General features: G+C 40.3%; 1 protein-coding gene and 1 long non-coding RNA gene across 5 annotated transcripts in view; both read left to right on the top strand.

Moving 5' to 3' along the window:
• The window catches only part of MKLN1 (muskelin 1), a 313,020-nt gene that overhangs the window by 110,023 nt on the left and 185,914 nt on the right, over positions 1-17,083 (top strand). The window lies entirely within an intron of this gene.
• Positions 4,608-9,451, top strand: LOC116630771. Its single transcript, XR_004299009.1, has 3 exons — positions 4,608-4,668; positions 6,081-7,472; positions 7,990-9,451. It is a non-coding gene; the product is annotated as an uncharacterized LOC116630771 (long non-coding RNA).

Below are 17,083 nucleotides of genomic sequence, written 5' to 3'. Positions count from 1 at the left end.
CCCTATTTCTCCTTCCCCCAAATGTCCTTTAAAGATGATTAATTCAAACAGGATCCACATATTTCATTTGGTTATTATGTTTCTTACAGTTCTGAATTCTAGAGCTGGCTCCTTGCAATACACCCACATACATTTTATTTTCAAGACATTGACTTCTTAACGACTCTGGACTAATTATTCTACAGACTGTCCCACCTTCTGGATTTGTCTGATTGTTTTCTCATGGTGTTGTTAAACTTGTTCTTCTGTTCTCTGTATTTTTTTTTTTTTTTTTTTGTAAGCTCAAAGTTGAATCTAAAGCCTTGATAAGAATCAGGTTAAACATTTTGGTAAGAATTCGTCATAGGTAATGCTGTGTACTTCCTTCTACATCACTATTAGGTTGTACGTAATGTCTGGTTGTCCCACTATTGTTAAGCCTGATATTGATCACTAAGGTAAAGTGATGACACCTTACTAAAAAGTGGGTTTTTAAAAATGGGGACTTGACCACTTACACTGTTTTAAAATGATTATCCCTACTTTGAAGGTTCAGATAAAGGGGTTCTGAGTTGTTGCCTGGCACCTTGGAGACAGCCTTTATCCTGTATAAAGGATAAGAGGATTAAGACTGAGGCTTTATCCTCTTTATGGAGTGGACACAGGAGTTCAAGTTTATCTCTGAGGGTGGTCAGAGCAGAAATTTCTGGAATATGAAATCTAACAGAGACTGTGTTTTCTCTGGGTCCAGAAGAAGTTACTCTGAAATTGTTCATTAGCCAGAATTTAACCATTGACAAACAGATCTTTTTGCTAACACTTACTAAAGAGAATCTAAACATTGGGAATTCAGATACAGAAGAATCTTTTTTTTTCCTCCCAGAAGAATCTTTTATGGCACTTTAAAATAACTCCTCCTCCACCTACCACTCCTCCCCAACCCCCAAAAACCACTTTAGACTCTAGAATAAAAAATTAAGGAAGAGCATTTTTCTTTGGATGCAGAACAGACAGATCTTTAGATGTTTCTTGAGTACCGTTCAGAGTAAGGGAAAAGTATGCATCTGTTCTCTTTGTATGATGTTTACCTCTTGTCTTTTAGCTACTATAAACTAAATAACTGATCCACTGAGAATATAAGCAACTATATTAAAGGATTTCATGATTGAAACTAAGAATTTGGGTTTCTAAGGAAAACGAGTTATTTTTAATTTTAAAATCAACACTTTTACTTTATGGCAATTAAATACTCAAGTCGGTTACACTCTGCTCCAGGGTTGCTGTGCATTTCTGGGTACCCAGAGGGGTAACTTGGTTATTATTGCTCATTTGTCTTTTGTGTTTGTTGTTACTTTGTTTTTCGGCCAGCACAAAGATTAAACTTTGTGAATTTTCTGCATCGCAGGACAGAACTTAACCTTAGGGTACTGGACTAACAATTTTCCTTTTACAACTGAAATTAACAATATCCTTTTTCTCCATTTATTCTGTAATTTTTTAAGATTCTGGCTTCAGATTTACCAGTTGGGTAAGGGAGGTGGTGAAGGTCTCTTTGAGGAAAGAGTTCTTCAACAGTAGCTCTCCCAGCAAAACTAGCAACACGTGCTGATAGCCTCCATTGGGGGTTACTACACTTGGTGACGAAGATCACACCAGCAGTTTACAAGACCAAACAGTGTAAAGGATCATCCATCCTTTTCAACTTTTCTCTTTTTTTTCCTCTTTATATATACCCACCTCTTTTCTTGGTTTCCTTCCTTCTTCTTCTGCCTCTCTCCTTGTCCCTCTCCCTCCTTGCTCATTCTTTTTCCTTCCCTTCTTTTACCACTCATTATCCTAGGCTGGTAGCCTTCAATGACTCCCCCTATACCCACCAAATTTAGTGGGATCTGAAGGACTTCCTACCTCACATCAGCCTGTGGTACATCACTGAATACTTGATAGAATCGAAGGAGTGGGAGAATCCTAGAGAAAGAGAATTCCAGAGAAGGAGGTCTGCGCCTGGATCTGTGTTCTGAATTCCTTCTGTCCAACTTCCATTTGTTTGAACTGCCAGTTCCAGTTTCCCGTCTGGGTTCTGTAGGATCTCACAGTTCTACAAGGATAGTAATGGAATTACTTGAACCATGTCCAGTACTTCAGAAAAGCCCGAAAGACATTGTATGTTTACTCAGTAAAGCTTGAACAGGTTAACTAAATAATGGAAAGCTTCTTTCCTTTTGGGGTCGGGGGGAGCTGGGGAAGTTATGCCATACTAACTCACGGTGAAGAATGTATCTTCATACTAAGAAGTTCTGGTTGCTTGCATGTGTTGTCTATAGGGTAGACAGACTGTACTGGAAAGAATGTGGGTGTAGAGGTGAGGCCAGAATTTAATTTCTCGCAATAAGACTTAGGCTATGTCCTTAAGATCTCTGAACCTCAGTTTACTTATTTGTAAAAGGGGAGTAATAATTTATATTTTTCAGACTCCTTGAGGATTTTAGATAATGGGTGTAAAGCATCATTAATACAATACCTGGTACCTAGTAAATACTTAATATGATTTCTTTATAAGTGTGATTTATTCAGTAAATAAAAATCTTTCAAAGCATATGGCTCTTAGGGGAAAAAATGAATCTGATCATTGAGAACAGAGATTGGGAAGCACTCACATAACATAGCTCTATGTGGTCATATAAATCATCCCTTAAGAACTCATGCCAAGGGGTGCCTAGGTGGCTCAGTCGTTAAGTGACTGCCTTCGGCTCAGGTCATGATCCCAGGGTCCTGGGATCAAGCTCCGCATCGGGCTCCCTGCTCGGCAGGAAGCCTGCTTCTTCTCCCTCTGACCCTCCTCCTGCTTGTGTTCCCTCTCTCGCTGTCTCTCTCTCTCTGTCAATTAAATTAAAAAAAAAAAAAAGAACTCATGCCAAGTCTTTTTTTTTTTAAGAGAGGGAGTGGGGAGAGGACAGAGGGACAAGGAGAGAGAGAGAATCTTTTTTTTAAATTTTTATTGTTATGTTAATCACCATACATTACATCATTAGTTTTTGATGTAGTGTTCCATGATTCATTGTTTGTGTATAACACCCAGTGCTCCATGCAGAACGTGCCCTCTTTAATACCCATCACTAGGCTAATCCATCCTCCCACCCAAGTAACAAAGTTACTTACCAACTTATTTTTCTTCTCCTTAATCACTATGTTCAGCAACACACAAAAGCAGAAGCAAGACAGGTCTAAATGTGGTATTATCTGACTAGACCCTAAGCACTTCAAATTGAATAGTCTGTGTTTGGGGTTCATATGAACTGGTTTGGAGATGGTTATTTAGTGTTCTCCCAAGAGTATGAAAGTTTCCAGAGGAGACTGGTTAGATAAGCAGAGGCTACCATGCCTGGCTTCAGCTCTGTAGGGATTTCTAAGGCTTTAAAATTACCTCCGGAATCCCCTTAAATGCAGTATTCTCTGATGTTGAGTGTGGCCTCTGATACCTTCTTTTATCTCATTCCTCCGACACTCCAGAAATTTACCCTAGTCTCTCTCACTACTTGCAACCAGGAGAAAAGTTGGGAAATAGGGTTGTATTAATCAATATAGACTATTACAAATGACTTCAAAATCTCAATGGCTTGACCCAATTAAAATATATGGTTCTTATCACAGTTCAATATGAAACGGTAGGGGTAGAAATGTGTGGAATGTGGTGGTCAGTCTCTTATGCAGTAATTCAGGGATATAGGCTTCTTCTAGCTTACGGCTGTTTCTTCCTTAGGTTCTCAGAATTCTTTCCATTCAGCCAGTGGGTGGGAGAAGAACCTGCCATCACTGCACGGGAGGCTTTTTATGGCCCAGACCTGGAAATGGCACCCATTATTTCCATTACTTTCTGTTGGCCAAAAATTAGTCACAGTGTTCTGCCCAACTTCAAGAGAGGCTAAGAAGTCCAGCTGTGTGCCCAGCTCATAACAGTTTCTGCCACAAGGGGAGAAAGATAGCTCCTCGATACAGGCTGATTGTTCTGTTCTTGTGTTTCCTCAAAGATATGCAAAATAAACGTACTGCCCTATTTTCAGGTCACTTAATGCCTAGACCTACCATTAACGTCTTGGTCAGTTTCTGGAAAAAGTCCATCCATCAACATCAGCATCAACCTCACTACCACCACAAATCAGTCCATACTGTAAACTTACTTGTTTGTATTTAGGACTTTCCAAAGTTTCGAGATACCTGGACCAAACCTGTGCAGAGGCTCTGATTTGGAAGTTGCCCATGCACTTGTACTTTGTTCTTCCTGTCAGATGGTTCCCATGACAAAGTCTGGCAAGTAATGCACCAGAAACCATATGTAATATCTAAAGCAAACTTTGTCACATGGCACCTATGAGAAGAAAATAAATGTGTTATAAACATTTAAAGAACTCTCTCACACATCTTCAAAAACTATGAAAAACATGTTTTTGCCTTTTCTCAATCAATGTATTTTTCAGCTGTCAGAACTCTGTAACTGTCTGCAGCTTGCTTCCTAGTTCTCTCATTAACCAATTTACAAAGGCTATTTCATAGTGCAACCATTTTGGAAACATCCATCTGTCCTCATTTACTCACAGGCTATTATTCCCATTGAGATTTTAGCTTCCTCCCATGATGTTTGTTCATCTTCTTATGTAAAGAGGATGATGACACGGACTGGACGAGCTAATGAAGGTAAGGTCCTGATGTGTGCCCTGCTCTGTTTTTCTAATTGTGGTGTTAAGTCTTCACCGCCCATCTACAGTTTCTTCTTACAATCTAAGCCATGCATTTATTATATGGCTCATGGGATTAAGGGTTCAGTCATCATTCATGTATTTGTTCATTTCTTTATCTATTCATTCATTCTGAAATATTCATTGAGTACCTACTTTGTTCCAGATAGTGTGCTAGGTGCTAGAGTCAGAGCAAAGAACAAACATATAAGGTCTCTTCCCTCATGGAACTTATGTGAGAAACAGAGTGTATGTATGCATGTATGTATGTATTTATTTTAAGTAAGCTCTATACTCAAGGTGGGGCTTGAACTCATGACCCTGAGGTCAGGAGTTGCACACTCCATTGACTGAGCCAGCTAGGTACCCCGTAATATGTTTGTTTGTTTGTTTATTGTAAGCTCTGTGAGAAACAGATTCTAAATAAATAATAATGCAAATATTAATTTAATTGTAATATTTGTATGGGAACTTTGTTTCGTTTTTAGTGTTTGGATAAACCTGAGTCACCAATAGTTACTTTGTTTTGCTTTGTTTTGTTTCATTTTTAACTGAAGTCTTTGTTCCTCTGTAAAAACCAGCTGCTTGGGGTGCCTGGCTGGCTCAGTGGGTAGAGCATGCAATTCTTTTTTTTTTTTTTCGGTGCAAAAAGGTGGTTTTATTGAAGCACAGGGACAGGACCTGAGGGCAAAAAGAGCTGCCGAGCATGAGATTCTTAATCTCAGGGTCATGAGTTTGAGCCCCACTTTGGACATGGAACCTACTTAAAATAATTAAAAAAAAAAAACAAAACACATTTTTCTTAAGGGTAGTCATTCATTCATTCATCCATTCACTGATAATATTCATTAATTCATTAAACATCATTGTAAAACTGCTATTTACCAGGCACTATGCTAAGATTTCCAAATACAAAAATGAAAAGACAAGATTCCTGCCCTTAAGAGTCACACTCCAGTTGAGTAGATTGGCATGCAAACCACATAGTTATCTATGACAGTTATGTCATAATGGAGAAATATGAAAAGTGTGGTGAGGCATTGGAAAAGGAGGACCTACATCTGCCTCCCTAAGTCAAGGAAGACATCACAAAGGATGTAGCACTTGGACTGAGGTTTGAAGGGTGAATAAGCCTTTGCTAAATAGACAAGTCAAGGAAGGGGATGAGATGGCTGGTTGACTATCAAAGACTTGTGTTCTTCTTCACAGTATGAAATTTTTCTGGCAAGTGGCCCAACCAATTGCCAATCCCCTATACATCTAAGTGGGGCTAGGTAGCCAGTTCTCATTAATGGGATGTGAGCAGAAGTGATCTGTACCATTTCTGGATTAGGGTAAGAAATAAGTGTGCGTTTTCTTCCTTTTTCCCAGCTGTATGAAGTAAAGGACTCTCAAGCTTAGAGGATGGCAGAGATACAAAGTAGAAGGACCCTGGGTGGAACGCTGCTTGGCACACTGAACTGTTACATGACTAAGAAATAATCTTCTATTGTGTTAATCTACTGTTATTCTATAGCTTGTTTGTTACAGCAGCAAGCTCTACCTTAATTAATACAAGGCAGTCCAAGCAAAATGAACAGTATGTACAAAGGCTTACCAAGGTGAGTGTCTAGCAGAGTACATGCTCAATAAATATTTGATATTGCAGTAAGAGTATTATGGGGGACTATAAATAGTCCAGTACTGCCACAGTATAAAATACATGAATGACTGGTGGGAGTGAGGGGAGGGTGGATGGATAGGCAAGGACGGATCAAAAAGGGCCTTGAATGCCATGCTGAAGAATTTAGGTTTATTCTTACAGAAGACGGGAAGCCAGTGAAGAATACAGAAAAGGTGAGAAGCATGATCACTGGAATAACAGGATCTTTGAGAAACACAACACCCAAGAACCTACTTTAATTTTCTTTAGATGTAAGATGCTAATCCAAAGATGAAAGATAGGGTTTCAGAACCAGAAGACATCATCATCTAGTCAAACCTCATTTAGCAAATGAGGAAAGTGAGGCCCAGAGAAGTTAAGTACCTTTGCCAAGGTCACCTAGCTAAAACTTGGCAGAGTTGGGGACTAGAAGGCTAGTCTCTTGTTCCTAGCCAGCTTTATAGCATGGCTCTTTCCACTGTACCTCGGTGCTTCAAAGCAGTTGAGACCAGCTGGTGCACCTGTGTTTTCAGTTCCCTAATGAAGACATTGGGGATTTGGAGGCAGGGTATTTTCCATGAAGGCTGTCTTCTCTGTAATTCCTCATCTGGCTTGAACCGCTATTTTGGAAAAGGTCCATTTTTCAGCATCAAATTTCCCTGGAGGATGACTGAGAATGTGCTTAGTGGCCTGTGGGGTGCCCTTGCACTTTCTGAGCATTTGTTGGGAAGATGAGAAGAAACTAGTGGTGGAGTTTTAGCTCCTGGAAATGCTGCTTGGTTCTTTGGCATCTGGGGAGTTGTTGGCCCTCTTAGTGACTGTGGTTCAGCCCGCCAGCTGACTATCCTTCAGGGTCAGATCAAAACATCTTTAGCTTGTCTGTTTAAAGGGTCAGCCCCTCTGGCTGGCATTTAAATGTCATTTTCTGCAGTTTACTACCTCTGTTTTCATATACTATTCACAGATTCGTTGTTCATTATGATTATTTTTACTCTATCCAAGGCAATGTGACATACATTTGGTTTTTTTTTTTTTTTAACAGCAAGTACAGGCAAAGGGACAACTGTGCTGAGGTCAGTCTCAGAGAAGCATGACATGTGGTCTGACTTAAGGAAGACCAGGTATTATTGAATTACTTTACAACTGGGGAAGCCAGAGCACAAGTTGGGGCACAAGTCCAAAAGTCTCCAAGAAATTTTGGAAAAAAAACAAATTTCTTGATGTTTTTCAATCTAGAGTTTTGTGACCACCTTGTTTCTTGTCCTTTGGTTGTATCATCTTTGCCTCCCCTGCATGTTCCTTAATTGCTAGCTCGGTAGGTTAGGATGAAATATTAATGAAGATGAGAGTGCTCCTTCAGTCCCTGCAGAATGTCTTGGTAGCACCCAAAGATGATGTCTTATGCCGTGGAAAGTGCTTGGGCTTTGAAGTCAGAGAGACAACTGCCACTCATTAGCTGTGAGGTCTTGGGCAAGTTTCTTAACCTTTCTGAGCCTCAGTTTCCTTTTTATGTGAAAAGGGAAAATAATGTAAAGTACTGGGGGTGGTTATGAGAATTAAATAAACTAATGTAGGTAAAACTCCTCTCTTTATGCTGAGCACACAGTTGGCTCTTAACCAGTATTATTTCCTTTTCAGGTTTCTGAGAAGTTCTCATTAATAGCATTCTTTTCCCCAATCCCCATCCTGGGTTCTGGTCAAGATGAGAAATGAGACAAAAGAGTGAGCAGATGGAGACCAAAATATCACCTCGACTGCTGATAAATGCTGTTTCTTGTGAGAAATAATGGGATACTAAATACTAAGTGAGTTTCAGAATGAGGTAGACTTATTCACCTAGTCACAAGGAACATTTGATCAGGACAGGCCTTCTCAGGGAGGAGATGATGGTAGGAAGGGGAAGGGACCCTGCCCCCAGAGGAGCAGAGCAAGGGGACCTCCTCACTATGGGCAAGCAGATACCTAAGAGGAAGAAAAGAGCAGCTAAATGAACATGCCCTATACTTCACCAGATTAAGCTCCTCCCCTAAGGAGGAGGGTAAGACAAGGAGTAAACAGAGACCAAGAGTGTCAAACCTCCACAGGGATGAAACCTCTGAAGCATCCCCCACCTCCCGCCCCCCAATATTTCTTTCCTCTGGACCCCCTCCTCTCATTTCGTGCTTGTTACTTTTCAGCCACTTTGCTCACAAAGGACACAGCTGTCAGCGTGTCACTCTGGGCAGCCTCAGAATACAAAGTTTGGGAGAAAGGTGTGAGAAAGGGAAGGAGAGGTTGGGTAGAGTCATTGGTAGAGAAGGAGGGTGGGCACATGAATCCAGAAAGAGAAGCCTAAGTTCAGAGTCAGGGGTTGGAGGTCTGAAGGGAGGATCAGTGTTCAGAGACCTGTTCTAGACAGGAGGACACTACAGGATCTTAGTCAGAATTTCTAGGCATGGGGCAACAGCCTATGGCCAAACCCAAGAGGACAGGAGGGCATCAGGGTTACAACAGCACTCAGATCTGACCTCTGAGTCAAGGAACTATGTTCCTGGAGATAACTCGATCCTAGCATTGAGTTATATACCCTCTGCCCTAGTTTTTAATCTTTAAAATATAAGCATAGTTTGTGATTATAAAACTAATACTTGCTCACTATGGAAAATTCAGAAATACAGAGGTATAAAGAAAAAAACAAAAATAACCCATAACGTCTCCACAACGAAAAACCAATGTTAACTTTACTGTATTTCTATTCAGTCATTCTCTTTTGCATATCATTACACAGATATGATTCTAGCTCTACATGTTAAATTTGCATGCTGAATTTTTTACTGAATATTATAATCATTTCCCATGTTATTAAAAGTTCTCAGTAATTAAACATCATTTTAAATGACATTTTCCCTGGTTTTTAGCACATCTGGATCAATCTCTACCAATTTATGAAAATCCCAAGGGTCTAGAGAGATTTTTTTTTCGTCTCTAAGTATTTACGTTTTTTTGGGTTGGTGAACAGAGCATCCACAAACGCCAGGGCTCTCCAGGGCCTGTGCATGATAACTACTGTACAGTACTTGATCTTCTGGAAAGTTCTCACATTTTTAAGTTTTTATTTAAATTCCAGTTAGTTAACATACAGTGTACTATTAGTTTCCATACAACACCTGGTGCTCATCACAAGCACATTCCTTAATCCCCATCACCTATTTAACCCACCCCCACCCCCAAAACCTACCTCCCTTCTGGTAACCATCAGTTTGTTCTCTACAGTTAAGAGTCTATTTCTTGGTTTGCCTCTCTCTCTCTTTTTTTTTTTTTCCCTTGCTCATTTGCTTTGTTTCTTAAATTCCACATATGAGTGAAATCAAATGGTATTTGTCTTTCTCTGACTTATTTCACTTAGCATAATACTCTCTAGCTCTATCCATGTCGATGCAAATGGGAAAGTTCTTGTATTTCTAATAGTTGATGACACAAGTGATCAGAAGATGCCACCCTGCAAAATGTAATAATTCAAAGCATAGGCCTTTCTTATATACCACATCATTGTTACATACTCAAAGGACCACTAGTTTGCCATGGCTGCCATAACAGAATACCACAGACGAAGTGGGTTAAACAACAGAGATTTATTTTCTCACAATGTTGGAGGCTAGAAGTCCAAGATCAAAGTGTCAGCAGGTCTGGCTTCTCCTGAGTCCTCTCTCCTTGGCTTGCACATGGCTGCCCTCTTGTTATGTCTTTTCTCTGTGCACAGCCCTGGTGTCTCTCTGTGCATCCAAATGTCCTCTTCTTATAAGGCCACCGGTCATATTGGATTAGCGTCCAAGAACAAGTGTCTTGTTCTTTTTTACCGCTGAAAATAGTCCATTGAAGGGGCATGCCACATTTTGTGTATCCCTTCACTGGTTTATGGACATAGGTTGTCTACATTTTTTAGCCATTTACAAATAAGGCTGCTATAAACATTCATGTATAACTTCTTGTGTGGAGCTATGTTTTCATTTCTCTTGAGTTTATGCCTAGGAGTGAAACTGCTGAATAACCTGGTACAGAAACTGCCAAACTGTTTTCCAAAGTGGCTGCATTATTTTACATGTCTACTGGCAATATGTAAGCAATATGTAACCAATTTCTCTATATCCTCACCAACACTTGTTATTGTCTGTTTTTATGAAAGTCATCCATGTTGGTGTGAAGAGGTATCTCACTGTGGTTTTGATTGTATATTCCCTTAATGATTAATGATGTTGAATATCATTTCTTATACATATTGGCAATTTGTAGGTATTTTTTAAATTTAATTTAATTTTATTATGTTATTTGTAGATATTTTTTGGAGGAATATTTATTCAAATTCCTTGTCCATGTTTTAACTGGGTGTCATTTTATTACTGAGTAGTAGTAGTTTTTTATACATTCTGGACACAAGTTACTTGTTAAATATATGATTTTCAAAGGTTTCCTCCCATTCTGTGGGTTGTCTTTTTACTTTCTTGATGATGCTCTGTGAAGCACTAAAGTTTTTCATTTTAAAGTCTAATTTATCTATTGTTTTCTTTTGTTACTTCTGCTTTTGGTGACATAGCTCAGAAACCATTGCCAAATCTAAGGTCATAAAGATTTACTTCTATGTTTTCCTCTATGAGTGTTACAGTTTTAACTCTTGGATTTAGGTCTAAGATCCATTTTGAGTTAATTTATTTGTATGGTGTAAGGTATAATCCGATTTCATTCTTTTGCATGTGGATATCCAGTTGATTCAGCACCATTTATTGAAAAAATTTTTCTTTCCATTGTTTTGGCACCCTTATCAAAAAAATCAATTGACCATAAACATAAGGGTTTATTTCTGGACACTCAATTCTATTTCATTGATCTCTATGTGTATCTTTATGCCTTATGGCTTGATTATTACAGTTTTGTTGTAGGTTTTGAAATTAGGAAATGAGCATCTCTTGGGGCACCTGGGTGGCTCAGTCAGTTAAATGTCTGACTTTGGCTCAGGTCATGGTTCTGGGCTTGAACCCCACATTGGGCTCCCTGCTCAGCAGGGAGTCTGTTTCTCCCTCTCCCACTGTCCTTCCCTCTGCTCATGCTCTTTCTCGCTCTCTCTCTCTCAAATAAATAAATAAAATATTTTGAGAGAGAGAAAGAGAGAGAGCATGGGGGGAGAGGGTTGAGAATCAGAGGGGGAAACAAACTCCCTGCTGAGCAAGGAGCCCGATGTGGGACTCGATCCGGGACTCCAGGATCATGACCTGAGCCGAAGGCAGTCGCTTAACCAACTAAGCCACCCAGGCGCCCCAATAAATAAAATCTTAAAATAAAAAAAGAAATGAAAAAAAAGGAAATGAGCATCTTTCAACTTTGTTCTTCCTCTTCAAGAACGTTTTGGCTATTCTGGGTTGCATTTCCATATGAATTGTAGGATCAGCTTGTCAAGGTCTGCCAAAAAAAAAAAAAAAAAGCTGGAATTTGGATAGGGATTGCATTGCATTTCACTGTCAGGTTGTTTATTGCTAGTGCATAGAAACACAATTGATTTTTGTATATTGATCTTGTATCTTGCCACATTTCAAAACTCATTTTATCTTATATTCTTAATCATGATGCTTTATTGCTTATTCTGTTCAAGGCACTGTGACCATAGAAAATACAAAGATAAACAAGATATGGTCTCTGTCCTGAAGAATTTATAGCCTAATTCAAGAAGTAAGACATAATCCTATTGAGTAAATAATAGCCTATTACAGCAATGTAAAGGGAAGTACAGAACTGCCAAATGAACATTACAGATAATTAGAGCTCTAGCAAAGTTCAAGGGATGGAGAAATAATTCAAGGCTGGAGAGATCTGGAAAAAGTAGAGTAGGAAAGATCTGGAGGCTTACTCAGTCCCTCTCTTCCTCCCTCCTTTCTCCCCTTCCTCCTTTAATTTTCTTGCTTTTTTAAAATCCCATCTCTCTCCCACTCCAACTTCTTTAAAAACATTAATAGAAGGTGACTATGATTAGTTATCATTGTTTCTCAAACCTGGGTGATCATAAGAATCTCTCGACAACCCTACTAAAAACATAGATTCCAAGGTCTCACCTCAGAATTACTGCATCATATTATCAGAGGCTGGGGTATGGAAAACTGCATTAAAATTTTTATCAGGTGGGGGCACCTGGGTGGCTCAGTCAGTTAAGTATCCAACTCTTGATTTCAGCTCAGGTCATGATCTCAGGGTCATGGGATTGAGCCCCACATTGGGCACCATGCTCAGCGTGGAGTCTGCTTGTCTTTCTCCCTCTGCTCCTCCCTGTGCTTGCTCACTTGCTCTCTCACTCTCTAAAATAAATGAATAAATAAATAAATAAAATCTTAAAAAAAAAATTTTATCAGATGATTCTGATTTTCAGCCAAGTTTGAGAATCTCTAGGTAAGATTAATAATAAAGATATCCACATGTGTACAATGCCCAGTTTCATGGTGTTGCACTTTTGACTGTCAAAGATGTTCACAAATCCAGGAGGTCACTTACCTGCGTAAGAGAGTGTGTAGGAATCTATGCAACAACTCCTCCATTAATGAGAAATATCTAAAGGTGTATACATTACTAAGAGAACTCAGTAGTTTCATCTGTATTTACAGGGATGGCTCATTCCCATAAACACTTTTATTTTCAGTATTTGAGAACCCTAAAAATCTCAAAATATCCTTCTGCTATGGATGACCCGAGTCACCAGTGGGATTTACATTCACTATCCAGATTTAATAAATTATAACAGCTTGCCATATTTGCTTAAGATTTTTTTAAAAAAGATTTTATTTATTTACTTGAGATAGAGAAAGAGAGAGCACACGCATGCATGTGTGACATGAGCAGGCAGAGGGAGAGGGAGAAACAGACTCCTGATGAGCGGGGAGCCTGACTTGGGCTCAATCCCAGGACCCTGAGATCATGACCTGAGCCAAAGTCAGATGCTTAACTGACTGAGCCACCCAGGCTCCCCTTGCTTAAGATTTTTTTAAAAAATAAAAAAAAAAAGTTACAGAAGAAGACCCTTCCATCCCATCTCTCTCCAGATGTAACCAATCTCTGGAAGGTTGTGGGAATCCTTCCCCAATGTTTTTATATTTTTACTACACAACATATATGTTTGGGGTGTTTAAACATGTATCTAAATAGAATACATATTTTTCTGAAACTTTTTTTCCAACATCATGTTTCTGAAATTTATCCATGTGAAACTTGTAGAGCCAGTCCATTCTTTATAATATAGCAATATAGCAAAATATATAGTACTGCAATATAGTCCTGTTGTATACATATTTTAGGATCTACTGTGAATGAATATTTGTTTTGTCTAGTTTTTTTCCTATTTCAAATCATGATGGAATTAATGTCTTTGCATATGCCTCCTTGGGTTCACGTGCGAGAATTCTACTAGGGAATATATCTAGAATGGAAATTACTAGAGAATAGAATATGTAGATTCTCAACTTCACTAGATTGCTCTCAAGGTTACTCTCCACAGTGGCTGAACTAATTTTTACTCTCATCAGGGATATGTGAGAACTTCTCTTTCCCATATTCTAACCGACCTTGTCAAGCTTTTTAAAAATACACATATTGGGGCGCCTGGGTGGCTCAGTCGTTAAGTGTGTGCCTTTGGCTCAGGTCATGATCCCGGAGTCCTGGGATCGAGCCCCGCATCGGGCTCCCTGCTCGGCGGGAAGCCTGTTTCTCCTTCTCCCACTCCCCCTGCTTGTGTTCACTCTCTCACTGTGTCTCTCTCTGTCAAATAAATAAATAAAAATACACATATCTGGGCCTTATTTTCAGATTCTGTCAGGGTAGCTCTGCAGTGTAGTTTGAACAGGCCACAGGTGACACTGAAACATAAATATCACCAAGACCCTTTGCTCCACGTACATGTGTCTGTATGCACAGCGTAATATACGTGAATTGGCACGGTGAGACCACTTCAGTGCTTTGTTGGTAACACCTGTGTTGCTATGCTACATTTAGATCCTTGAGGAGAGGGTAGAGAAGTTCTGCTCTCCAAAATACTTTACATTTTGAATCACGTCGGGGTATGTGATTTACCAGTCCACAGGATAGTACTTAATCTAAAGTCCCTCCTTTGCTGGCTAGGCTTATGGTGGGGGTGGGGGTTGCTTTGTAGAAGTTGTCCTGCCTCTTACTAGGCGAACGGCTGGGTGTCAGTTGCCAGGGTGTGCATACATGCCATTGCTTAGGGCAGGGTGCGTGTCAGCAACGTCTGCCAGCCCACTGAGTGGTGTCACTGTGAGGTGCATTTGTGGCTTTTTCAAAGCCCTGAGGAATCTGAGAAGCAAGTGAGGGAATGATGCATGAAAACAAAAGGCAGTGGAAAGAGTGACCGGTCAGTAGGCTCCAGCAGGCTGGAACGCTCCGTCCTTGTTATTACTGCTTCATGAAAATGCCACCAGCGTCCTGGCAAGGTCTGGAAGGTAGAGGCTTCTTGAGAAAACAAAGACAAGTGATGTATCCTTTGAGGCTGGAATCTGATTTCCCAGCTTCCCTACTTTCCAGTGGGAGCTACAGGGTGAGGACGGGAAATCCTCTGTCCCTTGGTGGGTTTAGGCTGGTCTTTTCCCTGTCTCTTGGCTGCTTTCCCTGAGTGGAAGCAGCCAGCTCTGGTCTCAGAGGCCTAGCAGGGCTGGCCTGGGAGGGAAGTTGGGCGGTGCCCCAGACTCAGCTGTTCCTCAAGAAGTGATGTGAAGGTCACCACCCTAGGGGAAGGAAAAGGGCTTCAGCCATATTTCCCATTCAAAGAAGTGCCTTCTCGTGTTGGGCAATGAGACCAGGGGATGCTCTCATTCCTTGCCTGCCTTCTTCTGAGCTATTCATGTGCTGGTACCACACACTCGCAGGATAGCCTGCCTCGGTTTTCAGAGATGAAGTAGAAGCTGCAGAAACGTAAGAGAGTTCATTAAGTTCATGGGGTGGCTATTTGGACTGGTCATTATTGGACTTGTCAGAAGTCAACCTCTGCTTTCCCTCCGGATAATCTCTTTTCTTTGTCATATGAAGTACCTAGATGCAAAATAGGGAAGTACTCAGCATTCTCTTCCTTTCTAAAAAAGTAGCTATGGGGATAATGAATAAAAATAGGTCTTTGTGAATACAATGGGGCTGAGCTGAGGGTGTGGTTTGCTTGGCAACAGCTCAGGCAAAGTTATTTTTCTCTTGGTCCCTGAATGCTCCTGACATTGCCTCTGCCTGATGAAGTCCTAAAAGACCAGCTTGAATGTGACTTTTTTTGGTGAAACTCCCATCAATAGAGTTAATCACTCCCTTCTTTCTGGTTCCATAGCATTTTCTTATAAAAAACATTCATCAAATTGTGTGACAATTACTCACTTGGGATCATGCCTCATTCTTTGTGTGTCTTGTCTGTTTTCCCAGCATTTAGGGACCGTACTTTAACATAATAATCCTTTGATAAATATCTACTGGATGAACCAAAGTTTCTGAGAAAACACCAATACCGAGCTCTTATATTTTCTTAATTATCCTCTGTCTTTTCCAAATTAGGGTGAAACTCCTTAAGTTTCAGCTCCACATAGAATGGAGGGCATGCTAAAACTAGATGCAATTTTTTTTTTTTTTTCTGAAGAATTGCTCCAGCAGGAATGGGTGTTTCAGATATATCATTCAGTTTCAGGTGCAGAAATTGTTTCTGGGAAACACTGCCATTATTATCTCTGAAAGGCAAGCCAGTGGAAATTTTTATTTTCCATTTACAGATGGACAAATGGAGGCTTTCTTTCTCATTTACCAATTACAGAACATCCACTCTGTTCAAAAGTACTGTGCTAGGATTTTCACAGGATAGAAACATGTACACGACGAGGTTTTTGTTCTAAAGAATGTCATAATCTGGTTAGGATGAAAATCTATTTGTATGCAAGAGTAACAATAAACTTAGTAACATTTAATTTAAATCATATGAGTGGTCCAAAAGAAATATCAAAGGGAATAGAGAAAGGGAGGCAAAATAATTTCCAGCCAAGGTGATCAGGGATATCATTGCCATCGACATAGTACTTGAGATGAATAGATTTTTGTGCTGGTTATTCTCCATCTAGCCCCTCTATTAGTCACTGTGACTGCCATAACAAATTACCACAGACTGGGTGGCTTAAAACAACAGAATTTTCTTTTCTCACAGTTCTGGAGGCTAAGAGACAAAAATCAAGGTTTTGGCAAGCCTCCGCTCCCTCCCTAGGCTCGAGGGCAGAGTCTGTCCTTCAACATTTCCAGCTTCTGACGACTCCAGGCTTTCCTTGGCTTGTGGCCACGTCACGCCAATTTCTGATCCTGTGGTCACATGGCTACCTCCTCTTCTTTCTCAAAACTTCCACTACTTCTCTTTTATTAGGTTATACGTGATTGCATCTAGGGCCCACCCAAGTAACTCAGGATAAGCTTCTCCTCTCAGGATCCTAAATTGAATAACATCTTGTGCCATATAATATAATATTCTCAGGGTCTGGGGATAGCATGTGAATGTATTTTTTGAAGGGGCCATAGTCAGCCCATGACAGCCCCCTATCCTTCTCTGTCCTGCTCTGTGCCCCATGAGGCTGTTACCATGATGATATGATCTGGACTCCACAGTGCACTGGCTTAATGTTGGGTTTGGCCAATGGGAGGCATCAGCAAGTATCGGCGGGGGGGGGGGGGGGGGGGGGGGGGGGGGGGGGGGGGGGGG

The sequence above is a fragment of the Phoca vitulina genome, unplaced genomic scaffold (genome assembly GCF_004348235.1).
Source record: "Phoca vitulina isolate PV1807 unplaced genomic scaffold, GSC_HSeal_1.0 scaffold4, whole genome shotgun sequence".
NCBI lineage: Eukaryota > Metazoa > Chordata > Mammalia > Carnivora > Phocidae > Phoca > Phoca vitulina.
This window is presented reverse-complemented; position numbering and strand designations above follow the sequence as displayed.